Consider the following 25,142-nt stretch of genomic DNA (forward strand, 5'->3'; position numbering starts at 1 on the left):
ATTCAGCACCACCAAACCAGCTCTACAACAAATGTTAAAGGAACTTCTCTAAGTGGGAAACAGAAGAGAAGAAAAAGACCTACAAAAACAAACCCAAAACAATTAAGAGAGTGGTAATAGGAACATACATATCAATAATTACTTAAATGTGAATGGATTAAATGCTCCAACCAAAAGACACAGGCTTGGGACTTCCCTGGTGGCACAGTGATTAAGAATCAGCCTGAAAATGCAGGGACACAGGTTTGAGCCCTGGTCCGGGAAGATCCCACATGCCACGGAGCAACTAAGCCCATGTGCCACAACTACTGAGCCTGCGCTCTAGAGCCCGTGAGCCACAACTACTGAGCCCGCATGCCACAACTACTGCAGCCCTCGTGCCTAGAGCCTGTGCTCCACAACAAAGAGAAGCCACCACAATGAGAAGCCAGCACACCGCAACAAAGAGTAACCTCCACTCGCTGCAACTAGAGAAAGCCTGTGCACAGCAATGAAGACCCAACAAAGCCAAAAAATAAATAAATAAAGATATTTGTTAAAAAAAAAAAAAGACACAGGCTTGCTGAGTGGATACAAAAACAAGACCTGTATATATGCTGTCTACAAGAGACCCACTTCAGACCTAGGGACACATACAGACTGAAAGTGAGGGGATCGAAAAAGATATTCCATGAAAATGGAAATCAAAAGAAAGCTGGAGTAGCAATTCTCATATCAGAAAAAATAGACTTTAAAACAAAGAATGTTACAAGAGACAAGGAAGGACACTACATAATGATGAAGGGATCAATCCAAGAAGAAGATATAACAATTATAAATATATATGCACCCAACATAAGAGCACCTCAATACATAAGGCAAATGCTAACAGCTATAAAAGAGGAAATCGACAGTAACACAATAATAGTGGGAGACTCTAACACCTCACTTGCACCAATGGACAGATCATCCAGACAGAAAATTAATAAGGAAACACAAGCTTTAAATGACACAATAGACCAGATAGATTGAATTGATATTTATAGGACATTCCATCTGAAAACAGCAGATTACACTTTCTTCTTAAGTGCACATGGAATATTCTCCAGGATAGATCACATCTTGGGTCACAAATCAAGCCTCGGTAAATTTAAGAAAATTGAAATCATATCAAGCATCTTTTCCGACCACAACGCTATGAGATTAGAAATCAATTACAGGGGGAAAAAAAACGTAAAAAACACAAACACATGGAGGCTAAACAATACACTACTAAATAACCAAGAGATCACTGAAGAAATCAAAAAGGAAATCAAAAAATACCTAGAGACAAATGAAAACACGATGATCCAAAACCTATGGGATGCAGCAAAAGCAGTTCTAGGAGAGAAGCTTATAGCAATACAATCTTACCTCAAGAAACAAGAAAAATCTCAAATAAACAATCTAACCTTACACCTAAAGGAACTTGAGAAAGAAGAACAAATAAAACTCAAAGTTAGTAGAAGGAAAGAAATCATAAAGATCAGAGTAGAAATAAATAGGAACAAAGAAAACAATAGCAAAGATCAATAAAACTAAAAGTTGGTTCCTTGAGAAGATAAACAAAATCGATAAACCTTTAGCCAGACTCATCAAGAAAAAGAGGGAGAGGACTCAATTCAATAAAATTAGAAATGAAAAAGGAGAAGTCACAACGGACACCACAGAAATATAAAGCACCATAAGAGACTACTACAAGCAACTCTATGCCAGTAAAATGGACAACCTGGAAGAAATGGACATTCTTAGAAAAGTATGACCTTCCAAGACTGAACCAGGAAGAAACAGAAAATATGAACAGACCGATCACAAGTAATGAAAATGAACCTGTGATTAAAAATTTTCCAACAAACAAAAGTCCAGGACCAGATGGCTTCACAGGTGAATTCTATCAAACATTTAGAAAAGAGCTAACACCCATCCTTCTCAAACTCTTCCAAAAAATTGCAGAGGAAGGAACACTCCCAAACTCATTCTACGAGGCCACCATCACCCTGATACCAAAACCAGACAAAGATACTGCAAAAAAAGAAAATTACAGACCAATATCACTGATGAATATAGATGCAAAAATCCTTAACAAAATACTAGCAAACAGAATCCAACAACACATTAAAAGGATCATACACCATGATCAAGTGGGATTTATCCCAGGGATGCAAGTATTCTTCAATATATGCCAATCAATCAATGTGATACACCATATTAACAAATTGAAGAATAAAAACCATATGATGATCTCAATAGATGCAGAAAATCTTTTGACAAAATTCCACACCCATTTATGATAAAAACTCTCCAGAAAGTGGGCATACAGGGAACCTACCTCAACATAATAAAAGCCATATATGACAAACCCACAGCAAACATTATTCTCACTGGTGAAAACCTGAAATCATTTCTTCTAAGGTCAGGGACAAGACAAGGATGTCCACTCTTGCCACTGTTATTCAACATAGTTCTGGAAGTCCTAGCCACAGCTATCAGAGAAGAAAAAGAAATAAAAGGAATACAAATTGGCAAAGAAGAAGTAAAACTGTCACTGTAGATGACATGATACTATACATAGATAATCCTAAAGATGCCACCAGAAAACTACTAGAGCTAATCAATGAATTTGGTAAAGTTACAGGATACAAAATTATTGCACAGAAATCTCTTGCATTCCTATACACTAACAACTAAAGATCAGAAAGAGAAATTAAGGAAACAATCCCATTCACCATTGCAACAAAAAGAATAAAATACCTAGGAATAAACCTACCTAAGTATGTAAAAGACCCTTACTCAGAAAACTATAAGACACTGATGAAAGAAATCAAAGATGACACAAACAGATGGAGAGATATACCATGTTCTTGGATTGTAAGAATCAATATTGTGAAAATGACTATACTACCCAAAGCAATCTACAGGTTCAGTGCAATCCCTATCAAATTACCAATGGCATTTTTTACACGATGAGAATAAAATATCTTAAAATTTGCTTGGAGACAAAAAAAGACCCCAAATAGCCAAAGCAATATTGAGGGAAAAAAATGGAGCTGGAGGAATCAGACTCCCTGACTTCAGACTATACTACAAAGCTACAGTAATCAAATTTCTGGCACAAAAACAGAAATTTAGATCAATGGAACAAGATGGAAAACCCAGAGATAAATCCACGCACCTATGGTCAACTAATCTATGATAAAGGAGGCAAGGATATACAATGGAGAAAAGACAGACTCTTCAATAAGTGGTGCTGGGAAAACTGGACAGCTACATGTAAAAGAAAGAAATTAGAACATTCCCTAACACCATACACAAAAGTAAACTCAAAATGGATTAAAGACCTAAGTGTAAGAGCGGACACTATAAAACTCTTAGAGGAAAACACAGGAAGAACACTCTTTTACATAAATCACAGCAAGATCTTTTTTGACCCACCTCCTAGAGTAATGGGAATAAAAACAAAAATAAACAAATGGGACCTGATGAAACTTAAAGTCTTTTACACAGCAAAGGAAACTATAAACAAGATGAAAAGACAACCCTCAGAATGGGAGAAAATATTTGTAAATGAATCAGCAGACAAGGATTAATCTCCAAAATATATAAACAGCTCATGCAGCTCAATATTAAAAAAACAAACAACCCAATCAAAAAATAGGCAGAAGACCTAAATAGACATTTCTCCAAGAAGACATACAGATGGCCAAGAGGCACATGAAAAGCTGCTCATCATCACTAATTATTAGAGAAATGCAAATCAAAACTACAGTGAGGTATCACCAGTTAGAATGGGCATCATCAGAAAATCTGCAAACAACAAATGCTGGAGAAGGTGTGGAGAAAAGGGAACCCTCTTGCACTGTTGGTGGGAATGTAAACTGATACAACCACTATGAAGAACAGTACGGAGGTTCCTTAAAAAACTAAAAATAGAATTACCATATGACCCAGCAATCCCACTGCTGGACATATACGTAGAGAAAACTATAATTCAAAAAGACACATGCACCCCAATGTTCATTGCAGCACTGTTTACAATAGCCAGGGCATAGAAGCAAACTAAATGCCCATCGAGAGATGAATGGATAAAGTTGTGGTACATATACACAATGGAATATTACTCAGCCATAAAAAGGAACGAAACTGGGTCATTTGTAGAGATGTGGATGGACCTAGAGACTGTCATACAGAGTGAAGTAAGTCAGAAAGAGAAGAACAAATATCGTGTATTAACGCATATATGTGGAATCTAGAAAAATGGTACAGATGAACTGGTTTGCAAGGCAGAAACAGAGACATAGATGTAGAGAACAAACATAAGGACACGAAGGGGGGAAAGCGGGGGTGGTGGTGGTGGGATGAATTGGGAGACTGAGATAGACATATATACACTAATATGTATAAAATGGATAACTAGTAAGAACCTGCTGTATAAAAAAAAAGACAAAGTAAAATTTTTAAAAAGCCAAAAAAAAAAGATATGAACCAACGCGACCCTCACAAAGAAGTTAACAACTAAGCATACATCTCTTCTTTTCCCCTAGCATTCAGCAGAGGAATTTAAGAACAGAGACAGACTTTTTTGCACTATTAATGTGATGCAGTGATGGTTTTAGTTCATGATGTACAGCTGGAAGGTAAGCCACTGTGCTTTAACCCAGGAATACACTGGGATATGGTTTAGGAACTCAGGGTGGCCTTTTGGGACAGCTGGATTTCTTTTAGTGACTCTATGCTTTGTGATCTCCAGTCTGACAGTATGCTTATTGGGCCTTGGTCTTCTCAACTATAAATGAGGAAGTGAAATTAGATCAATGATTTATATCAGCTGTTGGCAAATTTTTTTCTCTAAAGGGCTATATCATAAATATTTAGGACTTGAGGGCTATGCAGTCTCTATCACAACTGTTCAGCTCTGCCACTGTAGCTCAAAAGCAGCCACAGACAATACATAAATGAGTGGGTGTGGCTGTGTCCCAATAAAACTTTATTTATGAACACTGAAATTTGAATTTTGTATAATTTTCATATGTCATGACGTTTTAGACTTCTTATGATTTTTTCAACCATTAAAAAAATATGAAACCCATTCTTAGTTTGCAGGCCATAAAAAAACTAGACAGTGGGTTGAATTTTGGCCCATGGGCCATTGTTAGCCAACTCCTCTTTCTATATGCCTTATTTACTTATAGGAAAAATGTAATACTTCTTCAAGTTCAACAATACTATATGTGCCAATTTTTTCTATATTTAGTAACTTATTTTAAAATATAGCCAATCTGTATTAACAAAACTTATGCTGGTTATAAGGGTGTTTGCTTTACAATGATAAAGATTTACTGAAGAACACTCTATAGGACCAAAATAAAATAACTTTCTTGATATTCCCACCATGATCACAGAATAGTTTAAAGAGAAACTAACTTATCGATCAATATATTGTCAGTCTGAGGGATAAGAAGATGTTTTAAAAATACAGCATAATATTTTTAAGACATTGTTTTTAAAAATGAAAAAGGGTTGAACAGATATTTATACACTGATGTTCACAGCAGCATTATTCACAGTAGCCAAAAGGTGGAAATAACCCAAGTATCCATCAATGGATGAATGGATAGACAAAATGTGATATACACATTCAATGGAATATTATTCAGTCTTTAAAAAGGATAGAAATTACAATACATGCTACAACATGGATAAACCTTGAAGACATTATACTAAGTGAAATATGCTGGGCACAAAACGACCAATATTGTATACTTCTATTTATATGTGGTACCTAGAACAGTCTCATTCATAGAGACATAAAGTAGAATAGTGGTTGCTAGGGGTTGGAAGAAGAGGGGAATGGGAAGTTAATGTTGAATGGGTATGGAGTTTCAGTTTGGGAAGATGAAAGTTTCTGGAGATGGATGGTGGTGATGGTTGCATTATCAATGTGAATGTACTTAATGCCACTGAACTATGCACTTAAATATAGTAAAAATGGTAAATTTTATGTTAGGTGTATTTTACCACAACAACAACAAAAAAGTGAGGAAGAGAACAATGAAATGGCTAACCAAGTATCACACATCACAAAAGGAAGAATCGAGGACAGGCTACAGGACTAGAGCCTAGTATGGTAGTACAGAATGCTGTGAACCCAAAATGACCTTGTCAACTTTAATGTCTGTCTTTTGAGCACTCTATTACCAATGTCTTTTCCTGTGTACTCTATTTCAGAGCAGGTTGTATGAGAGAATCTTCTCTACTGACATTTTAAAGAGGAGGAAACAGAGGTTTGGAGAGGTTCATTGTCAAGGAGCCAGCAGGCGGGGTTGAGAAGCAAACCCAGGACTGCACCTCCAAAGCCTCTGTGCTAAACCACCTTGGGACACTGCCTCCCTGAAATTCTGAATCTGCCCATTTTAGGGTTTTGAAATCCTCTGCCATTGAATGCAGGCTTTTCAGTGTAATTTATGCAGCCATTGCTCCCTTTGAAGGAGAGAGGACTTGAGTAACTGCATTTCCTGAGAGTCTGGGTCTGCAGCACAGGACCTGTGTGTTACTGGTTTATGGAAAGGCCAGAAGGCTGATGCCATGCGCTGGCTGATGACACCGTGGGCCAGGTTGATTTGTGTCTTCACTCTCTGTGGAATGACTAATATAGCCTTTTAGCCCACAGATTTCCACCTCAGACGTTTACATGACACCACTAAATAATAAATATGTGCATGTCTTATCTCCCCCGCTTGACTGTAAGATAAGGGCAGGAGTTGAGCCTGTTTAATATTTATATCCTCCATAGGATCGCCCCGTGCAGGGCTTTGCACCAAATAGGCACTCAGCAAATATTTGTTGAGTGAATGCATAAATGAATGTTAAATAATCTGCCTCCAGATTTTCCTTTTGTTTCAAATTGTCTTCTCCATCTGACACATGTGAGTGCCTTCCGTGTCCCTTTCATGGGTATTTCAGATGCCCTCAACCGTTTCTTGTGTTCTGGACAGCTTTTTCTAATCACTGTGGCAACAGGCTGGGGGCCAAAAATAGAAGCTCCTTGACAACTTCCCAGAGGACTTCCATCTCCGATTCCTGAGGTGGCAATACCAACTCTGTTAGAGCAGAATGGGAGTTTCATGACTGCCACAGTCTTGGTTGTTTTGCCACCGTCTGACGTTTAAAAGGGATAAAAGTTTTCCCTACATGGTGCTTAATACAAACTGCAATCACCCTTGGAAGGTGGGGTTTGACACAGATAGAGGAAATGTCATCAAATAGATGAATATCCCAGTTTCTCTTCAGGATGTTTAAAGGTGCTCCGAAAAGAGACAGAGTTTCTCTTTGTCTTTACCTCCCTCTCTTCCTCCCTCCTCCACTCCTGCCTCCTTTCTTGTTCTCTGTCTTTCTCTTTTTCCTTCTTTCCCTCTCTGGTTTATGGCAGGGTCAGTGACTCATCCATGTTTTCAAGCCAGCACATATTATGACAAGACAAGAATGCGTGTAAGCACATGCTCCTCCATGCTGCTGGCCCCTTTGGATTAAACTGGGGAAAACCCACAGCCACTGCCACTCTTTCAATCTAGAATTATCACTACTCCATGTACACTGGCACATAGGTTCCCAGCATTGTGCTATGAGGCATTAGATAAGAGACTGGCTCCTTCTCCAGGGACACTGTAAGACGGTAGGAAGATGGGACAGATACAGAGCTAAGGGAACATCTAAGTGTTAAGTGGTGGATAATAAAATCTACATAGACACTTAGTAGTTATAATTTCCATTTACAAAGTGTTTGCTCTGTGCCGGGGACCATGCTAAGGATGTCATCAATCCTAACTACAACTCACAAGTGCACAGGTGTGGGGAGACGGTGTGTCCAGCCTCCGCTACCAGCCATAGGACTTTTGAGCATTGATGATCCTCCCTTTGTTTCCATTTCCTCATCTATGAAATAAGGATCATCACGGAGTGCTTGCTTCGGCAGCACATATACTAAAATTGGAACGTTACGGAAGAGATTAGCATGGCCCCTGCGCAAGGATGACACGCAAATTCATGAAGCGTTCCATGTTTTTTCCTTGTATGTACTCAGTGAATTTTTGCATTTTTAACAAATTAAAAAGTCAAGTAATCTTTGAGATGCTGGCTTATTTTCACTCCAGTATATTAGCCTTTTTCCATATGTCTATAAATTCAAAGATTCAGTATTAAATTAAAAATCTTTTTTTATTCAGAAAAAAAGAATCATCATGGAAAAACTTACCGGATAGAGTTGATATTAAATGAGAAAATGTAAGTATCGTGCTTGAAACAGTGCCTGATGTGGAGTCAATGGTCTATGAATATTAGGTTTTATGACCCTGAGGCTCTGAGAGGTTAAATAACTTGCCAGCATTCACTCAATAAATTTATATCAGGATGAGAATTCAAACTCAAACCTGACTGATCCCAAGACCCGCAGATCTTAACCACTCCAGCATAATGGTAGTTCAGAGAGCAGTAAATCATTATGGATTAGTGTGAAAAGGGGGAAGATTTACAGAGAATGTGAGAGCATCTGAAGGATGGAGAAGAAATTATTGTAAAAGAAATAGAGACTCTTGGCTTTGATGGAGGAAGATCTCTTAAGTTAACAAAATGTCCCTCTTTACCAAATCCCACCTCTGGATTTTCTTTCTTGTCAGCCAGACTCACCCTCCTTCCACTGAAGAAGACATGGCAGCTGAAATACCCATCACTAAAGATGCTCTGAAGGTCAGAAACGTTCCCTGCCCCTCCATGAATCTCCTATAGTACCCTGGGTCTTGGTTTCTTTGACTCTATTTTACTTAAAATTTTTTTTCTGATTATATGCATATATATTTATTGAAGTATAATTGATTTACAATATTGTGTTAGTTTCAGGTGTACAGCATAGCGATTCTTTTTTTTTTCAGATTTCTTTTGCTCTATTTTAGATTTTACCTGTTAATGTGCATCTGACTTTAAGAAAGAAAATTTGACATGCTAGCACTTAATTATGTAAATATTTTATTTAAGTTAGAACAGTATTTATCAATGTGGAAGGAAGGGTGTACTACCTCTATTTTCCTTGGGAGAACTGGGATCCTTTCAAAGTTAAGGGAATAGAGTGACTGTATGTACATGTATATGTGTAACAATTTCTATATCTATATCTGTATCTATATCTATATCTATATTGAAATGTAATGGTAGTTTGGGAAGCACTCTTTAGCATTATGAGTTACAGGAGACTAGTTAGCAGGAGTTTAATCTTTGTAGTTCACTGAGTGTCTAATTATAGTTCACATTTCTAATCTTAGGCTCACCTACAATGATGGGCTCCCTCTCCTTTTCCTTCTCTATCCTCAAGTAATACACAGAGGACTAGGGACATGGTGAAGGGGAGGCGAGGGAAGCAGGCATGAGCAAGGTCGAGGGACCGTGGGAGAGAGAGTGCAGGCATGGGGTAGGCTATGGGTAGGCACTTGGTGCACCTGGAGCAGGGCAGAGGACAGCCACTCCTGTGAACTCAGGGGCGCCTTAAATAGACTTGGGAAGCCACTCACCAAAGCACGTTATTCCCTGGTTCTGCTTGGAGAACGTTTTTCGCATCTGAGGCAGAGAAGCGACTAAACCTGTTTGGGATTCCCGGTCCGTGTTGGATACTTTTTGGTTGTTCCCTTCCCCAATTATCAGCCGTCAGCTGGATTCCGCCAATAATGAAGCCTGGGTCATCAAGACCGACCTAAATGGACCCCTCTAACCCATTGATCATAAGGCCATGTGGCCCCTCCTGCTACGGTAAGGGGCTACGGAAATGTGCACTATGCATTTCTCCCTCCTCACCCAGCACAATCTTAGACCTCTAGAACATTTTCCTACCTTGCAAAATGGCCCTGAAGTACATTTGACAATCTTGTAGTGATTACATTTTGTTTCTGATCTCTGTTATGCCTTTGTTCAAGGTTTCATCATCTCTCACCTGCACCACTGCAGTAAACACCTTATTAATCTCTATGTCTTCCCCTCTATTTTGTAACTGATGCTAGAATTGTCTTTCTCAATCACACATCTACAATCATCCTTGTCACCTGCTTTTTTGGGTATGCTTTGACTTCTTTTTTCCCCCAAAGGAAAGGTAATATGGAATGTTACATAAAACATTGAAGCAGACCTGCCCTGTGGAAGTGGGTTTGGGTGCAGGCAGAGTCCTTGCACGCTCAGCCTGTCTCATCACGTCTTTTGCCCCCTTAACCTTGACCAGTCCTGGTCCTCTCAGTGGCATCCACAGAATCCTTTAGAACCCATTTTGAGCACGAGCATCCTAAAGCGTATGGCCCAGCTTCTCCAGCCTCCTCCTCAGTTCTCCTTCCATGCAGCTTCAACTCCAGAGCACTTACTGTGCTCTCCACCTTTGCACAGGCTGCCTCTTCTTTCTGGAATGCTCTCCTCCTCTTCTCTATCCAATGATCTCCTCTGATCCTTTGAGAAGGAGCTCAGATGTCACCTCCTCTTAGAACCATCCGCAACATCCCTGGGGAGAGTTGGTCACCCTCTGTGTCCATGGCTCTCCCTGCCCATCTCTAACTTACCATTTACTACATTGTTTTACAATGTTTTTTATTTTTATTTTTTATTTTTTTTGGCTGCATTGGGTCTTCGTTGCTGCGCATGGGCTTTCTCTAGTTGCGGCTAGTGGGGCTATTCTCTTCGTTGCGGTGTGTGGGCTTCTCATTGCGGTGGCTTCTCTTGTTGCGGAGCACAGGCTCTAGGCGCTTGGGCTTCAGTAGTTGTGGCGCTCGGGTTCATGTTGCTCTGCAGCATGTGGGATCTTCCCGACCAGGGATCAAACCTGTGTCCCCTGCACTGGCAGGCGGAGTCTTAACCACTGCGCCACCAGAGAAGCCCTTACAGTTTTTAATTTGCATGTGTATCATCCCTCACTCAGCTATCGGAAAGACCATGTCTTATAGTGTATGTTCCCTCATGTCTGTTTCTATCTCCTAGCCCAGTGCTTGTCCTTGGCAGGTTGTAAATGATCATCATTGATTAAATGGGAAAAATTAGTGCACTGAGCCCAAGTCAGAATCAAAGAGTATCTTGAGTCACTGATAGTTTAGCAAATTTGGTGAAATTTTTTTTGGTGAACGTTTTCTTTATTCTTTGTGGAGTAAACTAACATTGTGGTTTTGTCCTTTAAACTACATCGAGACAAAATGGACTTTTTTAGGGTATATTTTCAGTCAAGATGTCCAGAGTCAAATGAAACAGAAGAAAATGGTTCCCTAGCATTTCTGGGAAATGATCCTACTTCTGTTTCAAGGCCCAACTCATACGTTATCTTCTCCCTAGGGCTTTTGTTGGCTTCTCATTCCCATGTTTGTCTCTTTATTTAACTCTTCTAATGACGATTGGCTCTACTGTAGAATCCATTCTTTAATTCCTTACCCTGGACTCAATCAGTATTTTGAGTTGAAATATGTTGATCCAGGGTAGCAAAAGCTGGGTCTTGTGGTTTTTTTCACTCTGTCTTCTCTGTTAAACAACAAAGGACTTGAATCTCCAAGGACTTTTTTTCAGCCTCAGCCAAAAAAAAAAAAAAAAAAAAAAAAAAAAAAAAAAAATTCAGAGGAAGAAGGCTTGCTAGAACATATGCCATTTGTTAATTTGAGCACGTGGGTCTTCTTTAGAAGTCTTACAGGAAGGTTAAGATTACTATCCAAAAAAAGGAAGATTACTTAGCATTTTCCACATTTCAAGGATGTAACAGAATTTAATGAAGGGCAAAATATGTCTTTGTTGCGAGAGTCAAATAATGGGCATCATTAGGTGTGCAAAAGAAAGCACCAGGTGAGATGAGCCAGGTGGTCTGTAACAGGAATGCTCAGTTTTCTCTGCAGAGTACTGGGAGCTGGAAGAGAAGGAGAGTTGGATAATGGGAATCTTGATAGGGATGGTGTGCCCCAGCGATTTGGGGGCAGGCCGAGCCCCAAGACAAGAAAGTGCTGGTAAAAAATTTCCCCTGGGGGGATGGCTGAGGCACTGCAAGTACACTATCCTCTTGCATTCAATATTCAGTTGTTTATTATCCCACGAGATGCTAGTCCCTCTTCATTCTTTCCAAACAATCAGATAAGTCTGTTGAGCACAATGGCTTTTTTGTTGGTGGTGTATTTTGGAAGAAATGAAGACAAAGGTGGTTGCACATAGTATGGGAAGAGGAGAGTAGTCACAGGAGAAGGACAAGTAAGCAGGGATCAAGAATTCAGAAGGGGCTTCCCTGGTAGTGCAGTGGTTAAGAATCTGCCTGCCCTATCAGGGGACACGGGTTTGATCCCTGGTCCGGGAAGATCCCACATGCTGTGGAGCAACTAAACCTGTGTGCCACAACTACTGAAGGTGTGTGCCACAACTACTGAGCCTGTGCTCTAGAGCCCACGAGCCACAACTACTGAAGGCCGTGTGCCGCAACTACTGAAGCCTGCGCACCTAGAGCCCATGCTCTGCAACAGGAGAAGCCACAGCAAAGAGAAGCCTGCACACCACAACAAAGAGTAGCCCCCGCTCACTGCAATTAGAGAAAGCCCACGTGCAGCAACGAAGACCCAACGCAGCCAAAAATAAATAAATAAAATAAATTTTTAAAAAAAAGAATTCAGAAGAAGCAGGAAGTCTGGGCAAGAGGTAACTAGGATGTCAACAGACCTCTGGGAGATAACATGGAATCTTGAGAAGTGTGCTGTACATCTCCCAGTTCATGGATTGGAGACTCCAACCTTTTAATTTGGTTATTAAAGGAAAGGGCTCCTCTTTCCTTTTGGGCTACAAAAGGAGTGTATAGCAGAAGAGTGTGGGTGATTTCTTACTAGCAGGAGATGCTTCTCCCCACTAGTAGGGCTATTTTAGGACCTCTCTAAGACCTGGGCATCTTGATTTTAGAGGGCTCATGTCACATTTGTCACATTAAATACAACACAGTATTTTGTTGTACAAAGGTGAAGTCATCTTTGTAACATTGCTTTTGATATTATTATATATTCTTGATATAATTATTACTTTCCATTTTAGAGTGTTTTATTTTGGACCCAACACATTTTCTAAGAGCAGATTTTAAACATTTTCATGTACCTCTGCAAGGCTTGTGAGCCTTTAGCCCTGTGCTTAATATAGCTAATAGATAAAATGTTCATACATGAAAGTAAGCTCTTTCTTGAAGACGTAAAGCCAATTCCCAAAGAAGTGTTATCAGCTTCCCCTGACAAACACAGATATTTAACTCACACCCACAAATGACTTAGACCCTGATTTTCCAAATTGGATTTCAGTAGGTTAATTAAAATAGCATAGAAATAATTTTTAGTGTAGGTCTTTATCTATAAGCCTTTTGGTTATCCATTAGGGTCTTGTTTCTAATTAAAAAATAAAACAAAACAATGCACACAGTAATTAATAAATGAAAACCTTCAAAGTAAACCTCAAGGCCTGATAAGATCTCTAATTTTTGTAAAAACATTTTCGTGTCAAGAGACTATTCAAAGTACAGGTTTTATAGATATTTTCCTTTTAAAGAGAGTTCTCTTAGCTAATCAGATGCCGAGTGGTGTTGCCTTTAATTTTATCTGGCCAAGCTTCCCTCCATCTGTTTTCCCATAATGCTCTCATTCTCTCCTCCAGATGTTTGGCACAGCATCTCAACTTGATGTCGATTTCTTCTCATTCTCCTTCACCTCACATGAACCTTCCAAATCATAATTCTTTAGAAACAGACACAAGGAATTTTATTTCAAATCACCATTTTTACTTAAGGAGTTCCATCTCCAAGGTCAGTGGAAGTCAAAACAATTTCTCATTGTAGAATTTCTTGGCTGTGTATATTTTTTAAAAAGGAAAAAAGAAAGAGAGAAAGAAAGAGAAGGAACCAGAAATACAAGATTGTTAAGCAATATCCTCATGTTCACATAAGCCAGGGACTCAGGAATAGGAATTAAACATCAAGAATTCTACTTTTGATTCTTTTTTAACATTTGATTTACTGAAAACTGAAGCTATTCTATCAGTCACTCTGCAGCTTCAACTTTGATCAATGCCTCTATTCAATAGGGGGTCAAATACCTGAAGGGAAATAAAAGAATTCTCTGGAACATATGGCTGGGAAAGGATCATCTGTGTGTGCTTGCTGAAAAGACAAATGATTCTCGTTCCCTGCTCTCTCACTGTGGCCGTGTTCTCTGCCGTTCAGCTGATCATAGACAATCTTGGGCTCCAGCTAATCTGCTGCTTTTCAAAGCAAACTAAATGGAAGTAAAGGTTTAAATATCTGGAAACGAAATCATGATTTAAGAAAGAAAAAAATCTAGCAGTATGAAAAAATTTTCCTGACAAAGTGTACAGCATGTTAGGAAAATTCTTTTCTGAGACCACCTGCTGATATTCTATTTTATAACTGGAGAGAATACAGCCTTATGGCCAAAACTTAGATAGAACTATAGCTTTTTGAAGAGAAAGAAAAAAAAATACCCTAACCCTCATTAAGAAAGTAAGTGATTTTCGTGGAGCAAACAAATCTACAAAATAGAAAAGCTCTCCTTCCTGTCATTTGAAAAACAGTTTCTCCTTAACGTCTCATGTTTACCCTTTGTTCTCCCACCTTTACCGCCAAGATCTGGGTCGGCATTATCAGCTTATGCTGCACCTGGGCCATGGCCTCAGCTCATAACTCCCTGCTTCCAGGCTCACCTCAATCCCATCCATCTATCCTACTAGAACTCCTTCCAAGGAGAACCCTGCATTTGTTTAGGAGAGATATCTCACAAGGTACTGGGGAAGAAGACAAACACCAAGGACCCACCCAAGGGCATGGGTGGAACTTCCATGAGAAAGACAAATAAGAGCAGCTTCTTGCCTGTGTCAGAAAGAAAGGGAGTAGAAAACAAAAACCTGGGAATGGGAAATAGAAGGAATAGGCCCAGGTGATGGCAGAAGGAAGAAATCTCTCTCCTTGACATAATCTTTCCCCTTGACCCCCCCATTCATCTTTAGAAAGAAGTTACCAAGCTCATACAATACTTGAAGGTGGTGGATTTTTGTGGAAACCTAGGATGGAGCTGTGTATCCTATCTACATGGATATGTATGGCACAGGGGCATGGAGATGTTGGGAAATAAACATAAGAAAGCCTGGACAATGTGGGGAGGGCTTTTTAACAGTCTCAGGTTGTGGCACTGGGCTTCTCAAAGCTCTCAGGGCGTGGGTAAGCTGCCTGAGTTTTAGGTTAGACCGTGAATGGTTCACATTACCTGTGGAGTTGACTTTGCACTTGTCAGCCTGACATTCCAGTCCTGGGTGATCTTGCCTTGACTGACTGCATTCCAGCCTCCTTTTCCCAGATCTACTTTCAATTTAGCCCAACTGTGCTGGTCATCTTTCCATGAACGTGAATATTAAATTCCAGTAGTACTACCAGTTACTGCCTGAGTGACGGCGGGGGTATTATTTAGCATTTCAGAATTTCACTCCATTTATCTGGAAATTATCTGGGAATAATCTCATAAGGTTGTGCCAGGAATTAAATGGGATAATATGTTAAAAAAAAATCTGTAACCTGCTTCTCACGCTGTAGACACTCAATGAGTTTCATCTCCAAACCCCCTTATCTCTTGTGAATTTTTGCTTCTACTGGTCCTTTTACCTGACTTGCTCTCCCCTGCCAAGTTCAAAGTCTACCTACTTTGAAATACTACCATACTTTATCACATCTGACCTAACATTCTAGTTATTAATGACTCTCTCATCTCCTCTTGTAGATTGTAAACATCCCAAGAACATGTATCTTTATATCTCTTGTAGCATCTAAAGAGTTTGCAAATAGTGTATGCTCCGTATTTATTGAATAAATTCTCCATTATTTTTTACCAAAACGCTCTACATGCTTTTCAATCATAAACAATTTAAATTTAAATTTATTTCATTAAAGTCTCAAAAATCAGGTGGAATTTCTCTACTAAATATTTCTCAGTTTCCAAGGATCACATCTTAAATAGCAAGACATATTCCCTTGAAGATGTCTATCACTGCCTAGGTCATCACCAGTACAATGTTCGGATGCAAATCAAGTCAATAACATGAGATTGAATAGAACTTATTTCAAGCTTCACACTAATGAAGGAAGGAAGGAAAATAAAAATCATTTGGAAAAGAGCTGCCAAACACTGGACAGTCTGCTAATGTAAAAAAATGAGATGTTTCTTTTCACCATCCCTAAATTATTGAGATGGCAGGTGTGCCTGTTTGACGTTGTTGCTTATGTTTTCAGTTGAGGAGTAAACTTTGCCTGTAGCCAGTTAATCATCTGAGCCTTTCGGAAAACTTAATTGAGAGGCCATTACTTGCTTTGCTTCCTTCTTCCTCCGCATCTCCACAGCATATCAGCAATCACAGTGACGCATCACCCTGCTGGTAATTCATATGGTATATTCTGAACCACAGATCATGGCTGTTTTAGACCTGCCAGATGTTCCTCGTCCCTTGCTGCAATTAAGTTCCAACATAGCCCAATTTGAAAGAGATGGAGACCACGGTTCTAATTAAGATTATTCATGAGTTTGTACCTTGGAAAGCCAGAAATCACATAATGTTCCAGAGTGGACAATATCCTTTCCTTTGAGAAGAGAGGAAAAAAATGCAATTTAAAATAAGTCACCAGACATGCACTCTGGGAAGCTCTGAAGTGAAACATGAGGTGTGGGATTGAATGAACTATTTGAACTCTCAGCCAAACCTGCTTTAATAAGAATTTAAAGGGCTAGGTCAGGGCTCGTAACGCCGGCCATACATTATCATCTAAAAGGCTTAAAAAAGCAATTCACCCTTGCCTGGGTCCATCACAGCACTAGTCTAGATCAAGAAAAAGAAAGAGTGCTGTGGTTGGCATCCTCATGTCCACACAGGAGTCCCCTCTAGACAGTTGCTATGGTAACTGCAAACGTGTTCTTCTTAGATGTTTAAAATGAGAACTCAAAGCATCCTCAGCTGGTAGGAACAGGGGTCATGTGTAGCATGTTCGAAGTAGGCTCAGCCAACCAAATTAGGCAATGCTGAGTCTTTCCACTATACCTACGATAAGTTATCAGAGGTTCCTGATAGCATCTTCAGAAGAAATATAGAAAATGTTCTTCATTATAATACTCAGCTGAAGTGGTAGGGTTCACACTTTGTGAGCCATTTACTGTTGAGTCCATTGTGATCCCTGGAGTTAGAAGCCTTGAAAAGATGTGGAACACAGTACAGCGTGTTAAAGGATCAGGATTCAGTTTCTGTCATTAACTAGCTGTGAGACTTGGGCAAATCACTGGAACTTTCTGGGTAGCAATTTCCTTATCTAATGAAGAAAAAGTTTCAAGAGGCCATTTTAGGGGTTAAAAGGGGACTTAGAGGCAATGTGTTCCGTCCTACCGTGGACATCTGTTGTTTTGGACTTCTAAACTCCATTTCCCCTTTATTGTGTAGCTGACTCTTGGCTTTCCTTTGGAAATCAGTCTTCCCTCACTCTGGGGCTATATATGTACTGACCCCACCTCTGGCTCCAGGGCAGGACATTTTCCCTAGGTCTGGCCAATTGAAACACCGCATTCCCTATTCACACCGTGAGTGGTTTAGGGATGCAACTCAAGTCAATCAAATTCAATGAAATTCAATTCTGGGAATTTATCTGGAACTGCAGTGAAGGACAAACTTTTTTCTCTTGGGCTTTAAGTTTTAGGAAGTAAACCTGGGGCTGCAAGGAGAAATCTTGACATCACAGAGGGAGAACATGCCTGAGGATGAAGCCAACACAATACAAATCAGAGCTAATAGATGGAAAGCTATAGTGCCCTGGTGACATAATTTAAAGCTCCCAGATCCAGCTATGCCTGAAGCTGGTATACCCTTTTCAATTATCTAAATCAGTAAAGCCTCCCCTCCTGTAAATTAAGCCAGTTTGAATTAGATTTCTTTTACTGGCATCCAAAAGAGTTCTGATTAATACCAACCACTCATTTTATAGGCTTTGGAAACTGACACCAAGGGTGGTGACTTGTCCAAACCTAGATAAAGTCAGAGGCAGAACTAGAACCAGCTTCTGAGCTTCCCAGTTCAAAGACTTTCAAAATACATCTAAACCTTGAATTAAAAAAAAAATAAGTTACTGACTTCTTTGAAATTTCCATTTAACTGACTATTTCCTCTGTACCAATAACATCACTCTTCTTGTAATTCTTGAGAGATTTATTTTCTTGCAGCCTTTTGCTGTCTCTAAATTCACTTATTTTGTAACTAATGTGACCTACTTGCCAAGTTAATGAGAAACAAACATAGCAACATTGTATCACTTAAATTAATATTTTGGTGCAGTGTAGAACAAATAAACAATAGGTTGTCTGAGTTTCTTATTTTTCGACAGATTTATTTTTCAAATCTATTTTTCAATACATTGTAGCATCAAGACCTCAACTTCCAAGAGTTTCTTGGCGGTCCTGTAACGGTTAGAACTCAGCATTTTCATTGCCATGGGCCCAAGTTCAATCTCTGGTCAGGGAATAAGTTACCATAAGCAAAAAAAAAAAAAAAAAAAGAACTCAATTTCTGATCAGAGGCAGAAGAGATGGATATCTTAAAAAGGAAGAGCGGGGAATTAGAGCTTAATATTTAGCTAAAAATCAAGCTCCATCAACTGTCTTTTTCAATCTGTAGCTAGTGAATTAAAAGCCAAATAATTAAATGTTTTGCTAAATCTGTCAATCCAGTTTAAGATCGTCATTCTCCATAAACTGTGTATTCCCATCACCCATCATCCATCTCTCTGTTATAGCACTTGTATGCCTATGTATTTGTCTCCACCATTGCACCTTGAGCTTCTGTATGTCAGGGATCTTGTTTTAAACATTTCCAAGTCTCCTGAACACTCAGTCACTATGTACTCTCTATATTCATGGAGTGGAAGCTAGGACACATGGCTGTTTCCAATTTATTACTTAGAGTATTGAATCAACACGTTTCCTGTGACTATCTTCATGATCTGGTATCAAGTTCATTTGTCTGTATGTGTGAGAAGAGTTTTTAATACATTCAAACTAATTTCAGGTTTTGAAAGTTTCTGCATGGACCATTTTTAATCAAGCAGAATCTCATGGGATTTTAGACCCTGAAGTGTCAGATCTAATTGTTATATTTTCTTTTTCACGTCTTCAATAATCATCCAGAAGTGATATTATGGACTGGCACTCAGGGGCTGTGTGAAGTGTGAGAATCTACATTCTCAAATCTTCTCAGATCTTACTTGCTATCCTTCCCATTCGTCTCGCATCATCGGGGGCATAGAAAGTGTGAACCTTTTTCGTTTTACTCACCTTGAGGTACTGAAACCAACCAGAGAGAGACCAGACTAAGGAGCATTATGGAGTTTCATGTTGTCACGGATGCATGAAAATTTATCAAGTTCTACCCCATTCAGAATAGAGAAGTTGGGAATACTTTTTAATCTGGGGTGGCGGGTGATATTAAATTTATCAGTACGTAACTGTTTATCTTTTAAACTACTGAAAGAAATCAGAGCAATGTTTATTTAAAAAAAATAAGAGAACACATCCAAACAGCTTTTACCAGAGATTTCACTGTTCTTTTTCCATTTAAAAGTGAAACATTATTTTAAAATTTGCATATTAATGTCAAAGGAGAGAGAGGCCAGCTCTCCATATAAGATCTCATTCACTCCTCACAACACCCCTAATAGAGTAAATATTATTAATCCACATTTTATCAATGAAAGACCATCTTTAGGGAGGTTAAGTCAATGGTCTGTGGTCATGAAGACAGTGAGCACTGAACTGGATTGGAGGTAAGGTGTGCTTGCCTCTCAGCTTCTGTCCTGACCACTCTACTGCACGGTTTCTCAAAACATGGTCTCAGCAACTTGATAGGACCATTATGTATTACATGCTGGCAGTTAGGCTACATGCTTTACATTGTTATCTCTATTCATGTCCTAACTACTCTGTGACTGGGATATTATTATCTGCACCTTGGAGATCAGGGTAACTTTCCCAAGGTCACAGAGCTCACATGGCAGAGTCATGCTATTAGACACCATTCATTCCTTCAGTTCATGTTTATTAAACACGGCCTCTGTGCTGGGCCAGGGTGAGAAGGAAATACATATTTTCTGTTCTCAGCTACCTTAAATATCAGTAAAATATTTTTTGAATGATGGTGTTGACTCATGCAAAAACTAAAGAACAGACATCAACAAAGCATTAATGTTTCTGATATTTGACTTTAGACTCTCCAAAGGGCCCTTCAGTGCCTCCCTGGAACACTCTTTGAGAATTACTGCCCTGAGTTTAATCCATTTGCTCTGGAGTCTAGGAAGAGCCTGTGCTTTCACCCTGGGGCTGAAAGAAAACACTGGCTTTCTTTCCAGTCTCCTTTGTCCCCACCCTCTCCAGTTCTCTCCTGCAGGGGAGAGGCTTGACCCTCTGATGCCCACCACCCACATGTCCCCAGACCCTCATTCTGATTGTCTCCTTTCTTCTGCTGCCAGGCACCTCCAGGGAGATGCTTATCCCAGCTGCTTCCATTTCCACACCGCCCAATTCTTCCTTAATTCCCTCAACGCACCATTATCCTCACCCCAAACCCTGTAAGTTCAAAGTCACCGATGACCCCCAGTTGCTAGTCTAATTATCCTTTCTTAGTCACCTCCACCAACTCCTGATTACAGGATCAAGTCCAGATCCGACTTCCCTTATTCTCCACCAGCTTTGGGCTTGGACCAAAGTTCTGCTTTCCTCTCTGGTGACTCTGATGTAAACAGCTTTGTTTCAGCAAAACTGGTTGACTCCATGTTTCCTGAAGGCATTTTACACATTTTTGTGTTAGGCAGACATAACAGTTTTCTTATTAGGCAGATGAAGTATGGCTTAGAGTACCAGTATAATAAAGGCCCAAAGGACAGAGAAAAGTGAAGCTTCAATTAAACTATCCAGAATTTTTCTATTAGAAAGTCTAGAAAGAAGCTGTCTTGATTTCAACACACATGAATGATCTGTGCTTTAGAGGTCAGGGTGTGTGAGCATGTTTTCACTATGCAAGGGATGAGTTAGAGGGTGTACTTTTCAGTATATAGTGCTTGAATCCCTTGAATGCCCCTAATTAGATCTAAGACTTTGGGAAGGTTTTCTAACACACTGAGACACAGCTAGCTCATATATAAAATGGAGGTGATTATGGTCCCTGCTTGATAGTATTGTTTGGAGAACGAAAGAAATAATGCACATAAAATGCTTAGCATAGAGGTGTTTGGTAAATGCTAGTTACTATAGCTGCCGCTGTGGCAGCTGCTCATATGCGTGCCTACTGTCCTACCAAATGTATGTCTCCTGTGGCTTTCTGTTGTTTTAAGCGACAACCTTGCTGGCTTAAAACAGCAGAAATGTATTCTCCCACAGTTCTGGAGACCAGAAGTCTGAAGCCAAGGTGAGTCTCCAGAAGAGAAACTGCTCCATGCCTCTTCCAACTTCTGATGTCTGTTGGAATTTCTTCGTGTTCATTGGCTTGTGACCACACCACTTAAATCTCTGCCTCTGTCTTCACATTGCCTTGTTTTCTGTCGAGGTGAGTCAGAGCTCTATCTCTCTCTTATAAGGACACCTGTGATGACATTTAGGGTCCACCCAGTGAATTCAGCCATCTACTCATTTCTAGATCCTTACCGTAATCACATCTGCAAAGACCCTTTTTCTAAATAAAGTGACAGTCACAGGTTCCAAGGCGTAGGATTTGGACATGTCTTTGGGAGCCGCTATCAGCCTATCACACCAAATTAGAGGCTTCTTGAAAGCAGTAATCTGTTTCCTGCATCTCTGTACTGCCCACAACATCTAGAACTGTGAATAGAGGGTGATGGGCTCATGGGGGTTCATAAGTTATTAATAAGTAAGTAAATTACCAAAAAGGTTCATGCTTGGACCAATGATGAAAGTGTGTGTGCCTTAGGTCCAATTAGAAAAAAATCAAAACAGAGGCGGTGTTCAGGTAACATCCATTGAATGAAAAGCCTAATATTAAAGATTTTATAACTAGTCAGTAGTTTGATAAAACTATTAAATTATTAGAAAAATTTAATTTTCAATTAAAAATATTCTAATGTGTACAAAGCTACGTCTGTGCAGTCCAATCCCATCCTGAGTGGTTTCACACTCAAAGAAGCATAGCCCACGAAGGGATTCCAGTGTTTACCCACACTTCTCGCAGACATTCTAAAAAACAATTTTATTGGAGTGTAGTTGATTTACAATGTGGTGTTAGTTTCAAGTGTACAGCAAAGTGAATCTGTTATACATATACATAAATCCACTCTGTTTTAGATTCTTTTCCCATATAGGCCATTACAGAGTATTGTTCTCTCAAACATTTAAAGGTCCAAGCACAAGTGGAGAACAGCTCATTAAATCCCCTATTCTAATCTCTCATCTGTGCTGCAAGCTTCTGAAACAATGGAGCTTCTCATTTTACTGACCCCAAAGAACACTTCCATGCAGGATGTCCCACTGCGTTGGCCCTTTCCACAGTAAAATATGCCACCATCCTCTGCTAATCTTATCTCCCTCTCACCCAGGAGGCTGGGGTAGGGAGGTGAGGGATGTGGCCACTCTTTTAGGACACAGATGGAGGGGGCGCCTCAGAGGACTTGGAATTGATAGCCACTGTTTGGCTGAACCAGCTGGCTTTTACTTCTGGCCTCCTTATAGTGTTCACCAATCACAGGAATATATTAGCTCTCCCCTGGTGATATATACAGTATCTAGAAATCAGATGTTTGGCAAATAGCCCACCTGGGTCCAGTCAAAATAAGATGAATAATTCTTCAACTAGTGTGAGATTAAAAAGACAGAGTCTGTTGGTGTATACAAATCCATTTTCTTTCTTAAAATCTTAGAAATCACAAAACGTGCCCCACAGTAGATTCTGCACTTTTCATTGCCAAAGTGAAAATTCAAAATAAAGGCCCACTACTGAATGGATGGCTCCATCAGAGGAGAGCCATGGCACATTAAATTCAATAAACCACTCAAGCTTCTGATTGAATATATTATGGGAACTCTATCAGCTATAGTTTAAAAGATTAGTCCAGGAAGAAACAATATACTACTGTATTGGCTTTCTTGCTGACAGTCTCAGCTTCAGGCACAAGACGATGCTACCTGATAGTTGCCATGGTAACCATGCAAGTGTTCGGCTGGAGCATTTTCAAACGGAAAAAATGGAGCATCATACACGAGTTTGCTGTTTAAAGAGAAAGAGGATGGGCAGCAGCTTGGAAAATGGGAGTCTGCCAGTATAAATTCTGCAGTGTCAGGCTCCTGAGTCTTCTGATTTTTGTGATGCTGGTTGAAGTTGCCATGGCACGCCTGTTTGTGGGTGTCCAAAATTTGTGGTATCCTGGGTGACTTTCAGGTGAAAAAGTAGGGTAAGAGGTGCATCTGTGATGCCGTGGAGGTTGGAGAGGTCTTTCTGTCCTGCGGAGACTTGGGCTTGCCATCTTCCCCCAACCGTAGCTCTCTAGTGTCTTACTGAATCCTCCAGGTCCTATATTCACAATGGTTATATATCCACTTGGCTTAATGCAACTCTGCTAACTCTGCCTCCATGCCCTGCACACTAATTCTTTGCTGGTGATAGCTTTTGAAAGATTGAGGGATTCATTCAGTGGTCCTTTCGACCTCTCCGAACGTCTCCCTACAAAATGAGGTTCCTGCCTTACTTCTGTCTGCAGCTGCCTGCCCCACAGACACCGTTCCCTCCCTGGCGTTCCCTGCTCTTTACCACCTGCGCCCCTCATTTGCAGCATGGCTGCTTTATTTTCTGAGTTGTCAGCTTCCTGGGCAGAGGTTGCAAATGAGCAACAGATCTAACCTTTTTTTGGACCTACATAATGGTAGCAAAACTAAACCAACATTCAATCAGGGTATTTCACATAACATTCCAGATTCTGGCAACTCTTCACCCACACTCTTGTTACAGCAGCAATTGGCTAGAGCTGTGGAGTAACTGTCCTCTTTAGATCAAGTTCATGTTCCGTCAGTTGCGGCTGCATTACCACAATTACTCACCTGCCTGGCTCCTGCAACATCTGGAAGGACTCCTGTCCTTGAGGAATGGGACAGCATCACATCCTGTCCCTCCCTCCATGTTCCTTCTGTATTTGCTTCTCCCCGGGCCCTCATTTCTTCACCTGATAGGTTCACGATATAGATTTATTGATGAAAATCAAAGGTAATATCATCTATCTGATGAATACTTACTGCTTACTCAGGCTCTTCTCCTCAGATCAAGTGAATCTGAGTTGCTTGCATGCCTGGTGATATACGTGGCCTCATAACAAGAAAACTCTCCCGATGGGATGGGAAGGAGTTTCTGGTAGTGAGAGCTTCACCAGAGGTGTGGCCCCAGCTTGGGTATCCTTCTTTAAATGGATTGAAGGGAAGGCTTGGCAAACCTGGGGGCCTATGCCGTGGCAGCTGCTGCAGGCTGCTCGAGGGAACAATTCTTCTGGTCTTCCACGCATCATCCATGCATCCATCCATTCATTCATTCATTCAGTCAGCCATTCCATCAGGGTTTACTGGGAACATTTCACAACTAGGCACTATGGAGAGTGATAACAGGGAGGGAAAGCGTCCACGTCTCTGTTCTCATGGCATTTTTAATAGTCTAGTGGACACTTTTTAAATTCAACGGATAAAAGCAGCTGCTAAACAAACTTCATGACCAATTTCAGAGAGCTCAAACTGTGCCAGAGACAAGTTAAAAAATGAAGAAGAAGGAAAAAGAAGGGGAAAGAGAGCGCAAGGAGGAGAGATGTAAATGTCCAAAATATAGATGGAAACTGTTTAATTTCTCAACCCACAAAGAAAGAAGATTAAAACAGTAATGATCTATCTTTATAACTACTCAACTTGGCAAAGATTATTTAAAAAGAATCATAATGCCAGTTATGGAGAAGGTGTGAGGTAATGAGCACTCTTTTTTTTTTTAATGGAAAAGTAAGTGGGCACAGTTTTTTAAGAGGGCAATTGGTAATAAATGTGAAAATTCATTAA

At 40.0% G+C, this 25,142-nt stretch overlaps 1 non-coding gene across 1 annotated transcript; it reads left to right on the top strand.

The window, feature by feature from the left end:
• Positions 1-7,971: 7,971 nt before the first annotated feature.
• On the top strand, positions 7,972-8,078 carry LOC118898630. The gene has a single exon (XR_005020773.1). It is a non-coding gene; the product is annotated as a U6 spliceosomal RNA (small nuclear RNA).
• Positions 8,079-25,142: the final 17,064 nt, after the last annotated feature.

Source organism: Balaenoptera musculus, chromosome 7, assembly GCF_009873245.2.
Source record: "Balaenoptera musculus isolate JJ_BM4_2016_0621 chromosome 7, mBalMus1.pri.v3, whole genome shotgun sequence".
NCBI lineage: Eukaryota > Metazoa > Chordata > Mammalia > Artiodactyla > Balaenopteridae > Balaenoptera > Balaenoptera musculus.